The sequence below is a fragment of the Melozone crissalis genome, unplaced genomic scaffold, assembly GCF_028551555.1.
Source record: "Melozone crissalis strain CALT ecotype California unplaced genomic scaffold, PUWL_Pcris_2 ptg000066l_1, whole genome shotgun sequence".
Lineage (NCBI taxonomy): Eukaryota > Metazoa > Chordata > Aves > Passeriformes > Passerellidae > Melozone > Melozone crissalis.
In genome coordinates, this window is record NW_026535844.1 from 2,060,312 (window position 1) to 2,081,218 (window position 20,907).

General features: G+C 55.2%; 1 pseudogene; it reads right to left on the reverse strand.

The window, feature by feature from the left end:
• LOC128945551 (uncharacterized) overlaps window positions 1-20,907 on the reverse strand; it is a 1,882,792-nt pseudogene that overhangs the window by 1,459,387 nt on the left and 402,498 nt on the right.

Genomic DNA, 20,907 nt, shown 5'->3' on the forward strand with positions numbered 1-20,907 from the left:
ACTCATCAGTTGCCGGGAGCGGATTTGGGGAGGGGGGGGAGGTGACCCTGGGGATGGGCTGGGGACCCCAAATTAATCCAAAACGGGGTCGGGAGCCCAAAACGGAGCAGGAGGGGCCTGGAGTCCCCAAAACCAAACACGGGGGAGGGGACTGGGGGAACGATTGGAAAGGGGAGGGAGAGCAGGGAAAAGACGGTCGGGAAACCCAAAATTGAGCTGGGAAGGGGATGGGACCCCAAAATTAAGGAGGGAGGGGAATGGGACACCCAAATTAGGCTGGGAGAGGTATGGGATCCTAGAACTGATCTGGGAGAGGGATGGGACACCCCAAATTGAGCTGGGACGGGGGTGGGGCCCGAAAAAGGATTAAGCCAGGTTTGTTTGTTCCTAGAATATGTAAATGAGTTTATGGATATGTAAAAAGTCTATGAATATGCAACAGGCTAATGTCATGGGAGACAAGGACCAAGGGGCGAAGGTTGTTATGGCCTTCAAGACCCCCCAGTAATTTTCGGGGACACCCCTTAATTATTCTGGCTTGATTACATCAGCCTGTTGCATATTCATAAACCTCCATGCATAACCATAAACTCATTTACCTATTTCAGGAACTATTTGACATGGCCCATCCTTGGGGGTGTCTCCCCATTTCAGGAGCCTCCACTGGAATGGAAAATATATACCCCCTCCCTTTAATTAATAATAATAGTAATACAATAACTTATTATTATTATTATTACTAGTATTATTATTAACAATAATAATAAAAATAGTAATAATAATATTAATATTAATATTAATAATTTTAAATTAAGGGGCTCTCAGGAAAATATATGGGAGTAGAAATAACAGTTCTTAATTAGGAAAAACTAAAAATACAAATGCAGTAGTACAAACAAAAAACCAACAGTGACAGGGTCAGAATCCTCCGGGAGTCCAGTGAAAAAGGTTGATCCTCTTGGAATCCAGTGGGAAAAGAGCTGATCCTCTGTGAATCCAGTGGGAAAAGCTTGATCCTCTAGGAATCCAGTGGAGTATGAGGCTGAACCTCTGCAATCCAGTGGGAAAAGGGCTGATCCTTTGGGAATCCATTTCTTACCCGCAAAGGCAGGGGAAAGGCAGGGCGGTGGAATATTTACAGGGTATCCCAAAGGTGGTGTTGGGGTTTGGGTCAGGGGAGGAGTTCTCAGCAACACAAGGAGGGCGAGATCAAATTCCTGCCTGTTAGCAACAGCAGCACTCCACACAGAACGTGTCCCCAAATCCTAAATTCCCTCTAAAACAACTGAGCAATTATGGAACTCCAGATCTATCTATTTGATCAATTTCCTTCATTTAACTCAGTTTTGGGTGTTCTTAAAGGATGAAGGTGAAGCAGAGGAAAATTAAGGCCAAACTAAAAGGCGAAGCAGCCAGATGTATTCCCAACATGGATCACAGGGAATGTGAGTGACCAGGGCTGTGCCCAAAGTGCCTCCTCCAGTGGGGGATGGAGCTGGAGCAGCGCACGAAGCTCTGCCCGCACTCGGGGCACTCGCAGGGCTTCCTTTACCGGTGCCTCCGTTGGTGTTTGGTCAAGCTAGAGCTCTGTGAGAAGCACTTCCCACACTGGGGACACTCGTAGGGCCTCTCCCCAGTGTGGATGCGCCGGTGCTTGACAAGGGCGGAGTTGTGCTTGAATCCCTTCCCACAGTCGGGGCAGCAGAAGGGCCTCTCCTCCGTGTGAATCCGATAGTGCTCGAGGAGATTGGAGCTGGTCGGAAACCTCTTCCTGCATTTATCACACTCGTAGGGCCTCTCCCCAGTGTGGATGCGCCGGTGGTTGATGAGGTGGGAGTTGTACTTGAATCCCTTCCCACAGTCGGGGCATTGGAAGGGCCTCTCCTCTCTGTGAATCCGATAGTGCTGGAGGAGATGGGAGCTGGTCTTAAACCTCTTCCCACACTTGGAACACTCATAGGGCCTCTCTCCAGTGTGGGTCCTCTGGTGGCTGATCAGGCTGGACCTCTGGCTGAAGCACATCCCACACTCCCCACACTCGTAGGGCTTCTCTCCAGTGTGGATCCTCTGGTGCACAATCAGGCTGGAGCTCTGGCTGAAGCTCTTCCCACACTCCCCACACTCGTAGGGCTTCTCCCCAGTGTGGATCCTCTGGTGCTTGATCAGGTTGGAGCTCCACCTGAAGCTCTTCCCACACTCCATGCATGTGTGGGCCTTTTCCCCATCATGGAGCTGCTCATGGAGCATCAGCTCCGAGCTCTGGCTCCGTCTCCGGCCGCCTTCCCGGCCCAGGCTGCCTCTTTCCCCCTCAGATCCCCGCCGGCTGCGTTTGCAGCCCCTCCTCGTGCGGCATCTCTGGGGCTTTTCCTCCCCGTTGGCTTCCTGCGCCGTGGAGCCGCTCAAAACGGCCTCTTCCACCAGGTTCTGCCGCGGGCATTTGTCCTCCCTGCTCTCCATGCTCAGCTCCTGCTCTGGGGGAGGAAGGACAAGGACAGGATGGGATTTGCCTCCGTGCCACAGGCAAGGGCAAGGAGATCCCCCCAGGGCTGAGCTGCAGCCGGGGCCGTGCTGGGCTGGGAGATGGAGCAGCACAGAGGGGAAAGGGGCACTGACTTCCTCCTCACCTGCCTCAGTGTCCCGGGGCATCTTCCTCTTCCTCGCAGCCTCCCAGGCCTTGGCAATGGGAAATCCTGGTTTGGGGAAAACAAGGGATGAGCACATTTGTAGGAGTGTCGGGGGGTAGGACGGTCGGAACGGACGGAGATGAGAGAGCTCTGCAGCCAGGTCGTGGAACTTGCGGTTTATTGCAAAGGGCCTGGGTGCAGGGCCCTGCTGGGAGCTGCCAGGCATAGCTCGGAGCAGGCCCGAGAGAAGAGAAGGGTAGAGAGGATGAGAGGGTAACAGAGTAAGAGGGGAAGAGCATAAGAGAGTAAGGGTCCTGTTACAATACAATCAATCTTCTTCTGTGTTGAATATTCTATTTCTCACTAACCAATCTAGTACAAGATACAAATCCTATAGCATTTATATACAGCCTGTTAAAATCATTACATCACCATACTGTGTTACATTTTAAACCCTAAAAACTCCTCTTTGGACCCCTTCTATTGAGCTAGTAAGGTCTGCTCTGACCCTTGGATGTGTCTGCAAGCAGAGGGAATTGTTTCATCAAAAGGGGATTACCTTCAGTTGGGCCACACCATTGTTTTCCAGTTGTTCACTAACTGAGGTATCTCAAACCAAGCTTTCATTTTAATCTTCCTTATACTTTTTATGTTCACAAAATCTTTTGCCAGACAATCGTATTTATAAGGCTTTCCTGTTTCATCTTCCCCAAAACACTCATGGAGTTTGAAGGTCCCTCTGCCCAAGTCCATCTCTACAAGTCACTGGCCATCAGGGCTCCAGAAAAACCTCCCAAACATCCAAGATTCAGCCCTGAAAAAGCCTCCCAGGAGCTCCCCGTCCCTGGTCCCTCCCCTCTGGTGCTCGGGGGTTCCCCCTGTCCCAGCTGCTGGGGGTCACGCTTGGATTGGGGGTCCCCCTTCTCCTCGGTGCCCGCCCTGCCCAGGCTGCTGGCAGTCCCAGCAATCCCAAAAGCTCCCCCCGCTTTGCTCTCCCCATTTCGGGATGCCGGGGCTGTTTGGGCTCCTGGGCTCCCTTCTCCCCTCATTCTCTGCCCTGTGCTGCAGCGGCTCCAAGGAGTCCCCCCTGCCCCTCTCAGGCTCTTGAGGCTCCCGCCAATGGCGCCGCTCCCCCCTCTCTGGGCTCCCCACTTTGGGCTCCTGGGGGACACAGGGCTCTGCTCCTCCAGGCTGCCTCTGCCGGCAGCCGCCACCGCCACCCCCCGATGTCCCCCCAAGGGGCCTTTTCCACTCAGCCTTAGACTTCTTCATTCTCCAAACATCCCCAAAACCCCAACCCAGAGACCCCCAGGGATATCTGGCTGAGCTCCCCCTCACCGCTCATGGGTGCGATTGGGGGGACAATGATCCCACAGGTGGGGGCTGCGAATTCAGGCAGGGATCGACTGCATGGTTCCCTCCCTCGGCTCAGCCTCGATCTGCCTTTGTCCCTCAGCTTCCTCCCGCTCTTCCTCTTCCTTCCCCTCTCCTCCTCCCCCTCTGTCTTACCCCCACCTCCTTCTCCTCTTCCATTTCTCCCTTTCCATCCCATCTCCTCCTCCTCGCTAACCCCACCTCCTTCCATCGCTGCTCTCTCTCCGCCTTCATCCCTTCTCTTCCATCCCTACCCCTGCTCCTCCCCTCTAACCCCACCTCCTCCTCCCCCTTCATCCCTGCCCTTCCCTCCCTCCTCCTCCTCCCCCAGCAGCAGCCACACCCTCGGTGCCCCGTTCCCGCAGCCCTCGCAGCCCGCGGCAGGAGCGGGGATGGAGCCGGGACAGGTCGGGATGGGCAGCGCGGGGCTCTCGGCTGCTCCAGCCGCTGCAGGCAGGGGGAACCCGGCCCGGGCCAAAGGAGAGGCAAACTGGGCAAACTGGGGGCAGAGCACAAAGCTAAGGATGCAGCAGAAAATGGAGCTGAAAGAGTTGTGTAAAAATTAACTCCAAATGGGGAAAAACTGGAAATTCCAAAGTTTAGGGAAGCCGAGAAAAAACATTTAAAAACGATAGGAAGCGAACAAGATAAATCAGGGAAATGGAAACTTCTTGATGGAAGACAATTACTTTATAAATGTACTTCTAAAGAAAATATTAGAAGACATGCATCAGAAAACCCACTGGGGTACTCAAGTTTTGTGCGATCATTTTCTAAGGAACTATGGGTGCATCGGGATTTTTGGAGTAGCAAAGCCAGTAACTGAAAGATGTTTAATTTGCCAAAGGAGAAATAAAAAGGTGAAGAGAAAAAAAACATTTGGAGGTCATGAGTTTGCTGGTCAGCCATTTCATAGTATCCATGCAGAAGTTTAGATTTGTTAGCCTCTGGATTTATTTGTAAAAAAAATCCCATTTAATCTAGAAGAAAGAGAATATGCCATATGTTAGACACGAGATTTTAGGAAAGTAAAAATCTTTAAAGTATCAGAAACAACAGAGGAAAAAAAAAAAAAAAAGGGGGGAAATAAAAGGGAGGGGAAGAACAGGAAAAATCAGAAAGAGAGTGGGATCCTCTGCAGGTCTTGCCCCCTCCGTTCGCGGCCCAGGCGCCTGTCCCGGGTCCCGGCTCGCTGCCCGCCTCAGCTCCGCCTGCCCCGGTTTCCATCCCAGGTGCGGCCTCACTGCCAAGGGCAGCTCCACCTGCCCCGGCGCTGTCGCTCAATTTGTGTGCCCTGCTCCCACTGCCTGGCCCGCGGCCGCTCTGCCGGCCATGCTGGGGAAGATGGGGGTTGCTCTGTCCTGCCGCCTGCTCCGAGGTCACCGCGCCAACCGCACCCAGGGGGGGTCCCAGCCATCCCATCCCCGGCTGCCCTGCCCGTGCCACCTGCGCTGGGCACCGCCGCTGCTGCCGGGCTCTCCCACCTGCCTTTGCTCTGCCGGCAGCTGCCGAATCAGCCGCCATCAGCCATGTGGGGGCTGCCCACGCTCCGCCTCGGGCTCCACGGGAAGATCCCCCTCTGCCGATTCCGGCAGCAGACCCTGCCCACACTCCCACCCAGCCTCGGCGGGATATCCTCCCCTGACCCCGTCCTGCTCTGAGTTACGTCCCCTTGGTAACCACAGCTCCGGCTGTTCAGGAAACTCTCTCTCTCTACAGGAAGCACCTTATTGAAACACTACGAGCTCAGTTAAAAGGCAGCCCTCTCCAAATTCTTTCTCAAAACAGGGGAGAAAGGCTAGAGAAGGTAAAAAAGTGAAAGAGTTAGATGAAGGGATTGCTCTATTTCCGTTCAGAGAGGTTCCCATGGGAGGGACGCGCTGCCCCGCCCCGCGGGAGCCACCAGCGCCCCTGCCGGCCGTGCCCGGAACTGCACCCAAGGGCAAAGCGCCGCAGCCCAAAGGCCGGGACTGGGTCCGGGCTCTGTTTGCTGTCAGTGCCGCAGCCGTTGGTGTTTCTTTGCTTTATTATACACACTAGTAAAGAACTGGTATTCCTACTCCCATATCTTTGCCTGAGAGCCCCTTCATTTCACTAGTCTAAAAACGAAAAGGGAGGGGGTTTCCATTCTCCATTCCAAGAGAGGCTTTTTCTGCCTTCCCGAGCAGACACCTCTCTTGTAAAGCAAGACAAGCACCCACAGGCACTGAGGGGGCTGCAGGAGGGGCACAAGAAGGACCTGCAGCACTTGGGCACAAAGGCACAGCAGGTGAATGCAAGAAGGGAGCAGTAAAAGGCCAAGCTGAAGGCACAGGCCAGGGCACAGTTCCTACAGCCCCTGAGGGATCAACCCCAGGGCCCAAGGGGGCCCCAGCACCCAGGGCATGGGCTCGGCCACAAGCACCTGGCAGAGGCATTGCCCTCCTCGGCAGGGGAGAGCCCACCCAAACAGCCCCTGGCAAGGAACCAGGGCTCCAGCTGCAGGGCACAAGGACACTGCAAGCACAGACAGCAGCACCCTCAGGACCAGCAAGTCCACCCCTTGATGGACATGGATTGGCTGGGCTGTCACAGCTCCCATCACACCAGGGACCCTCCACACTGCAGCCCTTGAGAACATTCAGGGTGGGTCTGCATTGAGAGGAGGCATTCCCTGATGGACACAGGGGCCTCTCAATCCACTCTGAATCTTAGACCTAGGGGGAAAATAGTAAAGGAATGTTTTAATTTTTAAGGGAATGAGTGGGAAAGATGACCAGGTATGATTTGTTCAACCACTATTAGAAGCTGTGGGGGATAGGTCAGAAATAAATGAATTGCTTTTTCTTCCTCCTGTGCTTGTAATTAACTAGGAAGGAATTTGTGAGCTGGGTTTTAATACTGCAAAAGGGATACAGAGGCCAGTTCTGTTCTACCTTTGTGCGAAAATGTGACAAGGCCCATGCTGATGTGAACCCCAAAGTGTGGGCAGTCCCAGGGAAAGAGGGAATATTAGATATGGAGCCTCTACAAATTACTTTAAAGCAACCAGGACAAGCAATACCCTGTTCCAAGAGAGGGAAGGAAGGGCTCACAGCCCTCTATTGAGTCCCTGTTAAAGGCAGGGCTTTGGGAGCCAGGGATGTCTCCCTACAACACTCCTATCCTGCCAGTTAACAAACTGGATGGATGGCCAGGAGGACGAAACACAGAATTTTCAAGTGCTAAAATGAAGATTAACTGAGGCAGCTGGCCGGGGCCTTCCAGACAGGGGAAAAGAATTTGAATTACAGGTGGATGTTAAACAGGGTCTTACCCAAGGAATTCTTGTGCTAAAATGTTTAACCCTACATAGGATATCCTATAGTTCAAGTCTGACATCAAGTTAAAGGTCTGACAACCAAAAGAGCCTCTAAATGGATGAGCAGGGCTCGGTTATTACAGTATGAAACTTGTTCAATGGCACAGGAGGATTTAGAACTGAGGACAGGGCAAGGGTTTAACCCAGCCTCCTGTTTGAACAGCCCGGAGAGGGGCTGGCAAGGAACCCAGGACTGCACTCAAGGGACAGAGCTCCAGGCCCAGGCTGGGACAGATTGATGGGACATTCCCTGGCCTGAGGGAGAAAATGTGTGTGTGGATGGCTCTGCAAGGGCAGCAGAAGGGAAAAGAGCTACAAGACAGGCTGTTATTAAGGAAGGGGAATCAGACACAGCGCAGGTCACCGCCCCATGCTCAGCTCAACCCGCGCAGCTGTGGGTGCTTGTGAGAGCCTGGCACTGAAATGCCCTGAGCAGGAAGGCTTCAACATCTTCTGCTGACACCATGGCACCTAACAGGGGGGCAACAGCAATTCTCACTGCTTCAGCAACCACTGGAGCAGATATCAAGGCACATTCTCCCACAGCAAGCTGGGCTGGCACACAGCCTGCCCTGGCACTTTGCTGCTGCCAACACCCAGCCAGGAATCGGCTCCTGCCTAAGGAGTGCCAAGCAGCACCACTGGTGGCCAAGGGGCCCATGCCAAGTGTCCCTGAGGCCACAAACAGCCGCCAGCACAGCTCAACACGGGGGGGACCCCTCAGCCTGGCCTCAAGGGCTCTGAAGCCCCGCAGATTTGCACTTCCCGCCCGCAGCAGGAGGATGGGAGGCCGCCCCTGAGCCGGCCCTGAAGGCAACGCAGCAGCAGCCAGGGCTCCACAGCGGGCCAAGCCCCTGCGCCTGCCCACAGATCCTCGCCTGGAATCCTCTGCAATCCTGGCCACCCTCCTCTGCCATCTCCAGCCACTGGGGCCAAGCCTTGCTGCCACTGCTGCAGCTTCAGCGCTGGCTGGGCCTGCACTGCCACAGATGCTGGGGAACACCACGGCACAATTCCACTCTGGGGCTCACTGACACCCACACTCTGGGCTGCCTGCCAATGCACTGCTGCAAAATGTACCGATTTTGGTTCTTTTTAACCTTATTTCTCTGCTCAGGCTTGGTTGGTCTTTGCCTTGGGGAAAGGAATTTTAAAGCTTTTATTTAATGCATGTTATGCCACTGAATTGAGATGAGTTTAACATCCGAAATTACTGGGAATAGCCCAAAAGACACCCACAGAGATAACGACCAGCAACAAAACATCAACATTGCCCAGCAGCAACCAGCAACCAACAGCTACCCCAGGCACTGCCCTCGGCAGAGCTGGAGACACCTGGGCTGGAAAAGGCTGAGAAGGAAATCCAGGAGTGTGGAGACCGAATTCACATCAGAGGGGAAGAAATCCGGGTCCAACAGGAAACCAAATACTAAAAACTTACACAACTTGGAAGCAATGAACAGTAAAGCAGTGGATTTAGATTGGTTCAGACTACAAAATGTTTAGGAAAAATCGAGTAAAACTCACATGGTATGGAATGATTTTCTCTGCACAGCCGGGCTATTTGTGAAAGAAATTATTTCTGTTGCACATCATGGCCAGAACCAAGCAATGCCTTGACTCTCTAACGCTAAAGAGATTCTTGGAAAGATTTTGTTTTCCCTGCAGTTTCAGTGACAAAATTGCAACATGAGAAAAAAATTTCATAATATTCCCACTTCATATTGTCAGGTAGGTTTGGGACAGAAGTAAGTGTGAGAATCAAGTTTTGGTCTGGGTGTTTCCATGTTTGCCTTTATGCTGCATTTTGCAAAACTGAACAGCTTTAAAAGTAACACTTTCAACTCGTAAATAGTTAATACTTTTTTTTTAAAAAAAGCAGATTCTGGGGGGGGGGCCACACGTGATTCACCAGAGGGCTGCCCTGGAAGAGAAGCTTCATTCCAGGCAGCCTCCAGAGGAGCTTTAGAAATGCAAATGAACACTGAGACAGAGTAAAGATCCATTCTGAATTAGGTGAAGTGTCTAATAGAGGTTAAAAGTCTGTGAGGCCAGAGCTGAAGGAAGAACTCGCATGCCAAGACAGCAAGGAGACAGAGAAAGAAAAACAGAAAAGACCACAAGGTCGATTTGCCCCCGACTTAGAAATTCCTTTGATAAGGAAGAACTGGTGCTAAATGTCATACGGAAGGAATACGTATGAACTTATTGTGAAACTGTATGTATATGCATTTGGAAGGGGGATAAAAGAAGACCCGAGGTCTTCAGAGGCACGCATGCCTTGTTGGGGGACTTGCGTCCTGCGCGCGTCGGAATAAAAACATACCGGGCTTTATAACTTTTACAAAGTTGTGAGGTTTCTTCTTTTATCTGCAAAACAACACTGCTGGGCAAAGTGCAGACAATGCACCTGGGTCTCTTGCCTGGGGCAGGAATTGGGCTGATTCCCTCTGCCCCTCACCCCAAGCTCTGCCTGCTTGCACTGATGGAATTTGCACAGCTCAAGGCAGAGCCCAGGGGGAGGATATCTGACCCTGCAACGCAAACGGGTGAAGCTGCAAAAGGAAACAGCACATGGAGAATGTTGGGAAAACTTCACTATAAATAAATGGGGGGGGAATCATCCCTCTACCCACTCCAACATGTGCTGTCACTGTCTGTGTTATGTAGGTTATATTAGAGCACTAGGGGTTTTTTGCTAGCAAAAATTCAGGGAAATAAGCTGGAAATCCAAAGATTTGATGATTTAATTAGAGAAAAGCAGTCAATTGATGCAGCCCTGGCTGGAGAGAGCGCCCAAAAATAGGGAAAAGATGAACGGCCAGCAGAACAAATCCTACAACACCATGGATCAGCCCCTGGGAACCCGAACCAATTCATATCAGGAGCCACAGAACCCATTTCTCATTTCAATGGCATCAATAGATTACAGGCTCTGCTCGGAATAACCAACCAGACAGCTCCAGCTCCTGACCTTCCTGCCGACCAATGCACATAAATGAGGAACACAACACTTAACCATGGGATGGTATCAGATAATCTAGCAGAAAAAAGAGGAGTTTGTGGAAAATTAAATGACTCAAACTGCTGTTGGCAAAGAGATGACAAAGGAAAAGTGGTGAAACAGATAACAAAGGAAGTAAGAAAGCACCTCATGCTCCAGCCCAAACGTGGAAAGCATGGGAATGGGACACGGTTTTGTGGCTCCCTGGCAGACCATGGGTTAAACGAATGCTGTTTCTCCTCTGATGTGCAACAGCAACTCTCATCTTTTTACCATCCTCCATACCTTGAGAGTGCAGCTCATTCAGCAGCTGAGGGAGGAGTCACGGATTTGTAGATAAGGAAGTAACGGGCGAAACCACCAGCTTCAATAAAAGTTACTAATTAACATGGACTGCTGCTCACAGAAAGTCCCACTAAATTCCTGAACTTCCAGAAGAAGAAAGTCTTTACAGAGCCATGAATATCGGCTGTTATACAAAAGTGGGGGTGCACATTAACGAGGACATGCACTTGGCGGACCGGGAGGTCTGAACCTTCCAAGTACCTCAGCCAGTGGGCAAAGGGAGAGGGAGATGGGCCGGGAAAATGAGGATAAAAAGGAGGATGCGAACTACAACAATGGCAGAGAGGGCACGGCAAACGCCCCTCGGCCTCTCCCTCTGCTCAGCAATAAAGTCACTTTTACAGGACTCCTCTGTCTCCTCTGCGCACAGAAACCTCCGGCCACGGGAATTCCCCGCACAGCCCCGGGCACGGGGCAGCCCCCTCTGTCCCAGCCACAGCAACCGGGCCGAGCCAGCGCTGCTCCGGCAGCGGCTCCTGCCGAGGCAGCGGCCGCAAGGAGACCGCGGGCAGCCGCTCCCGCAGCGCCCTCACGCCAGCGGCAACACGGGCCGGACACGGCACAACGAACCCGCCCGAGCCCCCTGCTGCCCCCGAGGCCCGCAGCCAGCCCCGAGACCCCGCACAACCCAGCGCGGCTCTCACCTGCGCTGCGGCCGCCTCCGAGCTCCGCCGCCGCCTCACCGCGCTCCGGCCGCTGCCGCCGCTCACGGCACCGCACACACGCTCCCGCAATGGCGCCGCTGCCCAGCCACGGCCGCCCTCAGCCCGCCACCGGGGCCCTGCTCCGCCCCGCTCCCACCAATCAGCGCGCCACAATCACGACTGACGGCCCCGCCGCCCAATCCCAGCCAGGGGCGGGCTCTGCACACGGCACAGCCCCGCCCCGCGCTCTCAGGGCCCCCCGGGCTGCGTGAGGGCAGAGCCGGAGCTGAGGAACAGCCCTGGAACGGGCCCCGGCCCGAGGGGGATTGAGCTGAAAACACAAACAAACTTCTCCGCACCTCCCGCCACGGCTTTCCCGGCACTGCGGCTCCGGTGGCTCCGGCTCAGCGGGAAGCCCCGGAGCCTCGCTTCTCCTACCCCTAATTAGGAGCATCAGTGCATCGTTTTGATTTCCCCCAAAAAGGGAAAACCGCCCCAAAGCCCTGTGGATGAGTCGGGGAGGGGAGAGATTTCTGACAGAAAACTCCAAAAACTCAGAGCAGGATAATGAGACGTATGGTAAATAGGTATGATTTGTGCTGACAAAATTGAAACAGTAATCAATTTTGATACAGTAATTAATATTTGGAAATAATAAAATAGTTAAAAGGTGTAATGCCAAGAAAGAAAGGGAGAGAAGGGATTCCATCCCCCCCCCATTCCTGCAGATGTTCAAGGATAGAAGGAAAAGCAAGAGATAACAGTTACTAAAAATTAACAGAAAGGAAAATCTGATTGGGCCCCAGGAAAACGCTAGTCATAAGAGATTTATTCCTTTGGTGCTTAAATATAATATTATGTCCGTTTTGGCTTACATTATACTGGCTTGGTGTGCATGTGTAACCCAAGGGTGAATTAAAGGACATCGAAGAAGAGAAGAGGCCTTCATCAGTGACGACCCCCAAAGACGGGTGTGACCACCAAACCGAGTGGTGGAGCATGCACGGTAAAGGTGGTGATGAGGGTGGAGGTAGAAGTGTGATGATTCGAAAATGGGAGGAGATGGCATTGACACACGGCACAAAAGGGGGAATTTTCGCTTGGCAAGCTCGCATGTGAGGTGGCAGGGGTCCAGGGGCCCTGCACTCCGTTCCCCTCGCTGTTTGGGTTTTTTTTTGCTTATGTGCTATTATTGGAACCAAATTATCCCTTATTTTAACCAAATTACATTGTCAATATTTCAAGTGTATCCGATTTTATATATTCTAAGGTATTCAATGAAAATTGCTGCTACCTTTATTAGTGTTTGGTTTTGTTGATGATGGGATAATTGGGCAAATATAACACCACTCTTCTCCCTCTCTCAGGCCTGCTCCAGCAATGCCTGGCAGCTCCAAGCAGGGCCCTGCACCCAGGCCCTTTGCAATAAACCCCAAGTTCCATGACCTGGCTTCAGAGATCTCATCTCTCTCCATCCCGACCATCCTACCCCTATTGTCCTACAAAAATACCCAAAAAAACCCCCCAAACTCTAGTGAGAGATCACAAAATTACTCCAAAATAACCCAAAAAAATCCCCAAACTCTTGTCAGGGACCATGAAATTACCCCAAAATGGCCAAAATATGGTGAGGAACCCCAAAATGACCCGAAAATACCACAAAATGCAGTCAGGTATTCCAAAATATCCCAAAATCAGGACAAGGACCCCAAAATCTGGTCAGATAGCCAAACTTACCCCAAAAACACCTGAAAATACCCCAAAGTCCCCTCAGGGACTCCTAAATTACACCAAATCTTCCCAGAATCCAGTCAGGGACCCCAAAATTACCTGAAAATACCCCAAAATCCAGCCAGGGATCACAAAATTCCCCAAATGCCACAAAATCCAGTCAGGTTCCCCAAAATAACCCCAAACCAACCCAAATCCAGTCAGGGACCCACAAAATCCACTCGGGGATCCCCAAAATTCCCTCAGGATGCCCCAAATCTAGTCGGAAACTCCCCAAATCCTCCCAAACCCACTTAGAATGCCCCCAAATGCCCACACAACCTCCAAACTACCCTCAGTACCTCACGTCCCCCACAGGGCTCCCATATCCTCCTTAGGACCCTCGAAAATCTCCTCAGAATCCCCCCAGATTTCCTCATGAGTTCTCTATATCCCCTCAAGTCTCCCCCAGATCTCCTCAGAACCCCACAAACCCCCTCAGGACACCTAATTCTCCCCCAGGACCCTCCACATCCCCTCACCATGTCCCAAACCCCCTCACAACCCCTCAGCCCCTTCACAATCCCCCCAAACCCCCTCAGGACCCCCCAAATACCCTCAGGATCCCCAGTTCTCCCTCTTACCCCCTCACATCCCCTCACAACCCCTCCAATCCCCTCAGGAGCCCCCAAACCTCCTCACGACCCCCAGTTCTCCCTCTCGATCTCCCCAAACGCCCTCAGAACACCCCACATCCCCTCAGGACCCCCAGTTCTCCCTCAGTCCCTCCCGATCCTTTCATAACCCCTCCAAACCCCCCCTCATCTCCCCTCCCCCTCTCCCCGCTCCCGGTGCTGACCGCGGTCGCTGTCGCCCATCCCGCGCTGCCGGGGGGGCTCCCGGGGCTCCCTCGGCGCCCCCAAATTCCCGCCCCGCCCCCTCCCCCCCCCGCGGCCTCAGCCCCGCTCCGCCGCCGCTGGGCCCCACGGGGACCACAATGCCCACAATGCACCGCGGATTCGCCGGAAGCAGCTGCCGACGCCGAAGTAACGGGAACTTCTGCCAGTACTTCTGGCCGTTGCGGCTTCTGATTGGTCCGCGCCGCCTCTGGGGCTTCTCGGCAGAGTTCTCGCGAGAGAAGCAGCGCGGCCCTCTTTGTTGAGGGCAGCTCTGTGGGCCCCTCAGAGCGCTCCGCGTTCCCTCGTAAATCCAGCCGGGAACGGCGGAATGAATCCGCCAAGAAATGGTGGGATGGAGCCTAAATCCCCTGGGGATGGAGCCTAAATCCCCTGGGATTCAACCAAAACGGCCAAATCCAGGCGCTTTCCATGGATAGGGGCGGTACTGGAAAGGGCGGGCAGTGACGTCACCTCGCCCAACCCCTTTTCCGGCCCCTCCTGAGGGGGCTCCGCCTTTTCCCGGCGCCGGCCCCGGGGCCTGTTCTGGGCCGGGACCGGAGCTGGTGCCGGGTCTCCTTCGGCAGCGGAGCGTCCCCAAGGTGTCCCCAGTGAGCATGGAGCCCCAAGAGGTGCGACGGTGGGGGAGGGGGCAGAGGGGAATGGGGAGCACACGCGAGCGACAGTGCGGGGTAGCAGAGGGGTCGGGGGGTTGACAGAGGGACAGAGGGGACAGCAGAGCCCTCCCGGGAGGGGACAAAGGGGAGCCCGGGAGGGCACAGGGGTCATCGCAGGAGGCCGTAAGTGCCACTAGGTCCCTGACACCTCCCCTGTCCCCAAAGCCACTGAGTTTATCAGTTACATGGAGTGCCAGCTCAGGGACATTGAGCCTGCCCTGGAGGGGACAAAGGAGGCGTCCCCCAATGTCCCTGAGCACTTGGTGGCGAAAGTGGCCAAGTTTGAGCAGATGCGGGAGGCCAGCGCCCGCCTGTTCAAGCCTCACCTTTTGGGGACACTTGAGGACATCCACGACCTCCTCTTGAGTCCCTGTAGTGGCCACGGTGGCCCGGGTGGCCTCGGCAGCCGTGCAGTGGCTGAGCAGTGCCAAAAAGCCATCGAGAACATCCCAAGGCTGCTGCCGGGACAGTGACGTCACCACTGTGATGTCATTGGTGCAGTGATGTCACTGGACAGACTTGTGGACAGTCGAGTGCCAGCAGCTCCTTGAGTGCCATAGCACTGTTTGTCACCAAGAGCCCCTCGAGTGCCACCAGTTCCTCAAGTGCCACCAGCTTCTCGTGTCACCAAGAGCACCTCAAGTGCCACCAGCTCCTTATGTCACCACGAGCCTCCGGAGTGCCACCGGTTCCTCAAGTGCCACCAAGAGACCCCCGAGTGCCACCAGGACTGGCCCAGTCGCTGTGTGGGGGTCCCTGGTGTCACCGGGGTCTCTCTCTGTGTCACACGCTGTCCTTGAGCACCCACTGGGACCCCCCTGAGCACCGGGACCCCCGAATTTCACCGTCCTCGTGCACCGGGACGCCTCCCTCAGGACCCCCCTTCAGGCATCAGGACCCTCGAGTTTCCCTCCCTCTCCTCGTGCACCGGCACCACCGGACCCCCCCCGAGGAACCGGGACCCTCCCCTGGTGCACCGGGACCACCGGAGACCCCCCCATCAATCAGTGCTGTCATCATTCATTGGGACCCCCCCTCAGGCACTGGGACCACCAGAAACCCCCCCAAATCACCGAGCACCGAGACCCCCCCTCAGGCACTGGGACCACCAGAAACCCCCCCAAATCAACGAGTACCGAGACCCCCCCCTCGTGCACTGGGGCCGCTGGAGACTCCCCCGAATCACTGAGCACCCCCTGTGCACCAGCACCGGGACTGGACCCTCCTCATGCCCTGATCCCCCCTCACCGAGCACCGGGACAGGGACCGGACCCCCCCTCGTGTACCGACCCCCCCGAGCACCGGGCCGGGACCCCCCTTTGTGCCCCCCCCCCATCACGGGGGTTCTTCCCCCCTCCCCTTTGAGCCCCCAGAGCCGTGGGACCCCCGGGAGCAGCACCGGGACTGGGGGGAGCCGGGAGTGGGACCAGGGGGCTCCAAGTGCTGGGGGGGCACAGGGGGGTCCCCAGCACTGGGGGGGTCTCTTGGGGCTCAGTCCTGTCCCCCCCTCCCCCATTATCAGCCGGGACCCCCTGTGAGAAACACGGGTCAGAATTGAAATATTTATAAAAGTTTGTTAAAGGTTAAAATTCTGGTGCTAATTGCCAAAAGCTCACCATTAATTAAGCCATGTTCTTTACGTCCTGTTACATCAAAGAGGTTTTCATGCATATTCATTAGGGTTTATGCATATTCATAATATAATGTTAATCAAAATATATATTAGTATTATATAGAGAGAGTAATACAATAGCAATATTATATATTTTATAAAAATATTTTACATTAATGTATTTTATACTAACAATTTATGTTATACTTATGTATTATTAATGTATTGAGTAAAAATTTGCTCCTTTTTATATAAAATTATGCATATATTTTTCTATATTCTATATAAATTATTTTCAAACACTCCTGTGAGTTCAGATGTTCTTTTGTTTGGTTTTAACCCTTGACTTGCCTCCACGCTATCTTGTGCATTAAACCAATTTATTTTATTTCTCCTTGCAGTTAAATCGTGTCGTGTTTTCACTCTCTGGTGACGAGAGAAGAATTCATAAATTCTTCTTTTTTGCTGTTTTGCTACCGGGGTGGAACTGGGGACACTGGGACAGAAATGGGAGCACTGGGACAGGGACGCTGGGACAGGATGGGGACACTGGGATGGTGACATTGGTATGGGGACAATGGGGCGGTGGCACTGGGCTGGCACTGGGAGCACTGGGCTGGTGGCACTGGGACAGGACTGGGGACACTGGGCTGGCACTGGGTTGCTGATGCCAGCATTAATTAATTAATTAACCCCCCAAGCCCCGATTGTTTGTGAAGGCAAATCCCTTTTTGCATCCATCGCTCAGGGGAACCCTTCCCATCGTTCCTTTGATCTCTCGGTGCCGGTTCGATCTCCCCGCAGAGCCAGAGCCGATGTCCAAGGAATGGCGCCTGCCGGAAAGGGGCGGGGCGATGTGACGTCACAACACCAGGCCCCGCCCCCCGCATGGCCACGGCCCGCTGGCGGCCCCGCTGGTGGCCGGGTGACACCGCGATGTCCCCTCACTCGCTGGGCCACCTGGCAGGACACGGCCACCGCGGGCAGGGCCAGCAGCAGGTGACCGTCCTCAGCCACCCCAGGGACATTGTGGGGACATGGGGACACCACACAGGTGGCACCAGGGACACAGCAGTGCCACCTGTTCAATCCCAGTGGCACCAGTTCAATCCCAGTGTCCCTGTGCCACTGCCACCAACCCTGTCCCCATGTCCCCAGTTCCATCCCAGTGCCACCAGTCCAGTGCCAGCAGTCCAGTGTCCCCAGGGCTGCCCCACTGTCACACCCCAGTGTCCCCAGTTCAATCCCAGTGCCACCAGGTTCATCCCAGTGCCACCAGCCCAGTTCTATCCCAGTGCTCTCAGTGCCAGCCCAGTGCCACCACCCCACTGTCCCCATACCAATGTCACCATCCCAGTCTTCCCAGTCCCCTCTCATCGTCCCCAGCTCCAGCCCAGTGTCCTCAGTCCTGCTCCAGTGCCACCTGCCCAGTTCCATCCCTGTGCTCCCAGTGCCACCACCCCATTGTCCCCATACCAATGTCTCCATCCCATTGCCACCAGTTTCACCCCAGTGTCCCCCTTCCCTTCCCACTATCCCTGTCCATTTTCCTGCCAGGATTTTGATTTGAAATTGGTTTTTGTGGATTGTTTTTGGAGATCCAGTAGGGGTCTGGGCTTTGGCATTGGTTTGGATCCAGGATATGTGACTTTTTAGGATTGGATTTGGGGTATCCAGTGGCATTTGGGATCTGGGAAGATTTAGATCCAGGATTTGGGATTTGAGACCATTTGGGGTTATTCCTTGGGATCCAGTAGGATTTGGGATCGCTTGGGAGCCTCGGTGTCCCCAACAACCCCCCAGTGTCCCCAAGGGGTCTCTTTTTCTCCCCTTCCCAGGCTCCGCTTGGAACCCCGCCCCTTTCCCACGCCCCATTCCTTGCTCGCCAGGCCCCGCCCAGTTTCCTTTCCTTTTAGGCCCCACCCCTTTCCCCGCCCCATTCTTTTTCCGTCAAGCCACGCCCAGTTTTGTTTCCCTCCAGGCCCTGCCCCTTTCCCACACCCCGATTCCTTGCCCGCTTTTTCCCGCGCTCCCCTTTTTTCGCATTCCAGGCCACGCCCTCTCCCCTCCCCATTGGACGCCGCTCATGGGGCTCCGCCCCTTTCCTACGCTCCCATTCCTCGCCTTTCCAATCCCCGCCCTCTCTCCTCTCTGCCAGTCTCCATTGGCCGTCCCGCGGTGCCCCGCCTCCCCGTGGGCGTGGCTACAAGCCCAACCGGCGTTGATTGACAGGCTCCGCTCAGCGGCGGCCCCACCGGGGCCCAACGCGGGCCGGGGGCTCGGGGGAGCCGGGGAGGGGCTGGGGGCGTTTCGGGGGTGTTCAATCAATGGGGGGTGCCAGGGGGGTCCTGGTGAGTGCAGGGGGGGTCCCATGGATTGGGGGGTCCTGGTGAGTGGGAGGGCAGTGAGGGGTGGGGGGTGGGGGTCGGGTCCCATGGATGGTGGTGTCGGTGTCCTGGTGCACTGGGGGGAGCTCATGGATCGGGGGGGTCCCAGCGCTTTGGGGGAATCGGTGAAGGGGGGGAGCAGTGAATGGGGGGCCCTGGTAAATTGGGAGGGGGTCCTGGATGATAACGGGGCTGGGGGCAGAGGCAAGGACTCAAGGCACCATTAGGCAAACAATAAATCGGTAACACAGTGCACACATCAACGGATAGATTATATTGTACCAGCAAGCAGCTGCAAGGGATTATCAGTCATCAGTATCAATACCAAGCACCATAGCAAAATACTTGTGATCAATAACAACAATTGCAAAAGCCAATACAGGAATTGCAAAAGCCAATACAGGAATTGCAAAAGCCAATTATTATATTGTCATTTATAACCTGGCTCCACTGCAGCCACGGTGGAAAGCTGCCTCTGCTGAAGGCACCGAGGGGGCTCATTCAGCCCCTGACCTGCTACCATGTCCCTGCGTGTCCCCAAAGTGTCCCTGCGTGTCTCTGAGCATCCCAAGTGACAGTACCCCAGGAATTCCCATCAGGATTTGGGACAATTTCAAAGAAAATTCCCAGAAAATTCCCTAAATTTTCTCAAATCCCATGTGGGGAGTAGGGACTGGACAAGTGACACCAGTGATGTCCCCGATGATGTCACTGTCCCCAGTGACATCACAGTGGTGACGTCATTGTTCCCACAACAGACTTGGGATGTCCTCGATGGCTCTTTGGCATTTCTCGACCATCTTACGGTAGCTATGGTTATCAAGCCAAGGGTCATAACAGGAATCCCAGTAGATGCACTCCATGTCCCAAAGTGTGTGCAGCAGGTGATCGTTGGCCAGGCGGGCGCTGGCATCCCACAGCCGCTCGGCCTCGGCCACCTTAGTCGCCAATCTCACACGGGAGTCGCGGGTCGGCTCATTTGTCCCCTTCAGGGCAGCTTCGATGTCCCGAACCCTGCGCCGCAGCTCCCGGGGGAATGCAGTGGCTTTGTCACATGCGGCCACCAATTGCTCCAGCATCTCCAAGGCCGCCTCTGCCTGCTCTCTCATTGTGGTGGCCTCCTCCTCACTGCTGTCCACCTCGGCCTCTCCCATAGCATCTTCTATGGCCGCAGTGGTGCCCTCACCGGCGACCACGTCCCTGCAGGCATCCCAGAGCTCGGTGGCCTTCCCCAGCAGCTGGAACCAGCTGTCGACGAGCGTGGCCACCGACTTCCGCCAGGCCCTGGCCACCCTCGTCACCTGGGCCCAGGTGGTCCATGGGGTGCTCTCATAGGCGGCCAGGGCCTGGCCCAGGGAGGTGAGAGTGTACTTGCGCTCAAAGGTGACACCACGGTGCCACCAGGTGACGCCACCGTGGTCCAGGGTGTTCCGGAGGCGATTGGCGAAGCCCTCCAGGCCTGCGTGCAGGCACTCTGGGGGCACATCCAGCACCTCATCGATTTTTTCCAGCAGGGCCGTGGTGTCTGCCACCTTGTTCAGGGTGGCCACCACGGTGACCAGTGACTCCAGCAGGGATGGGAACAGCTGAGGAGGGGACAGGGGAGGTGTCAGGGACCTGGTGGCTCTTGTGGCCTCCTGCGGTGGTGCCTTTGTGCCCTCCCAGGGTCCCATTCGTCCCCTCCCTGGAGGGCTCTGCTGTCCCCTCTGTCCCTTTGTTACCCCCTCGTCCCCTCTGCCACACCCTGCCCCCCAATGTCCCCCCAACCCCACCACCCTCAGTCCCCTCCATCCCTCTGTCACGTCCCCCCTTCCTGCCACACCCTCCCGTCCCCCTTGCGAACCCCTCTCCCCTCCTGCCCCCCCACCACCTGGGTCCCCTCTGGCCCCCCCGGCCCCTCCCGCCACCCCCTGTGTCCCCTGTGTCCCCTGTGTCCCCTCCCGCCCCCGCGCCGGGATTGTCGCACCTCGCGGGGCTCCATGGCTGCTGGGGGACACGCCGGGGACGCCTTGGAGACACTCTGGTGACACTTTGGTGACGCTCCGGGGAGTGAACACACCTGAGCGACAGTCAGAGACTTGCCTGAATGGGGCGGCCGGGGGGGTGGGGAGGGGCGAGGGAAAGGTGAGGTCACCCCCCAGCACCGCCCCCCGCCGGCAGGGCCAGGGCGGGGTCCCCAGTGTCCCGCCGATGTCCCCAACGAGACCCCAATGTCCCCTGAGTGTCCCCACACGGCCCTGATGTCTCCTCAGGGTCCTGAACAAGGCCCAAGTGTCCCCTGATGTCCTGTTGGG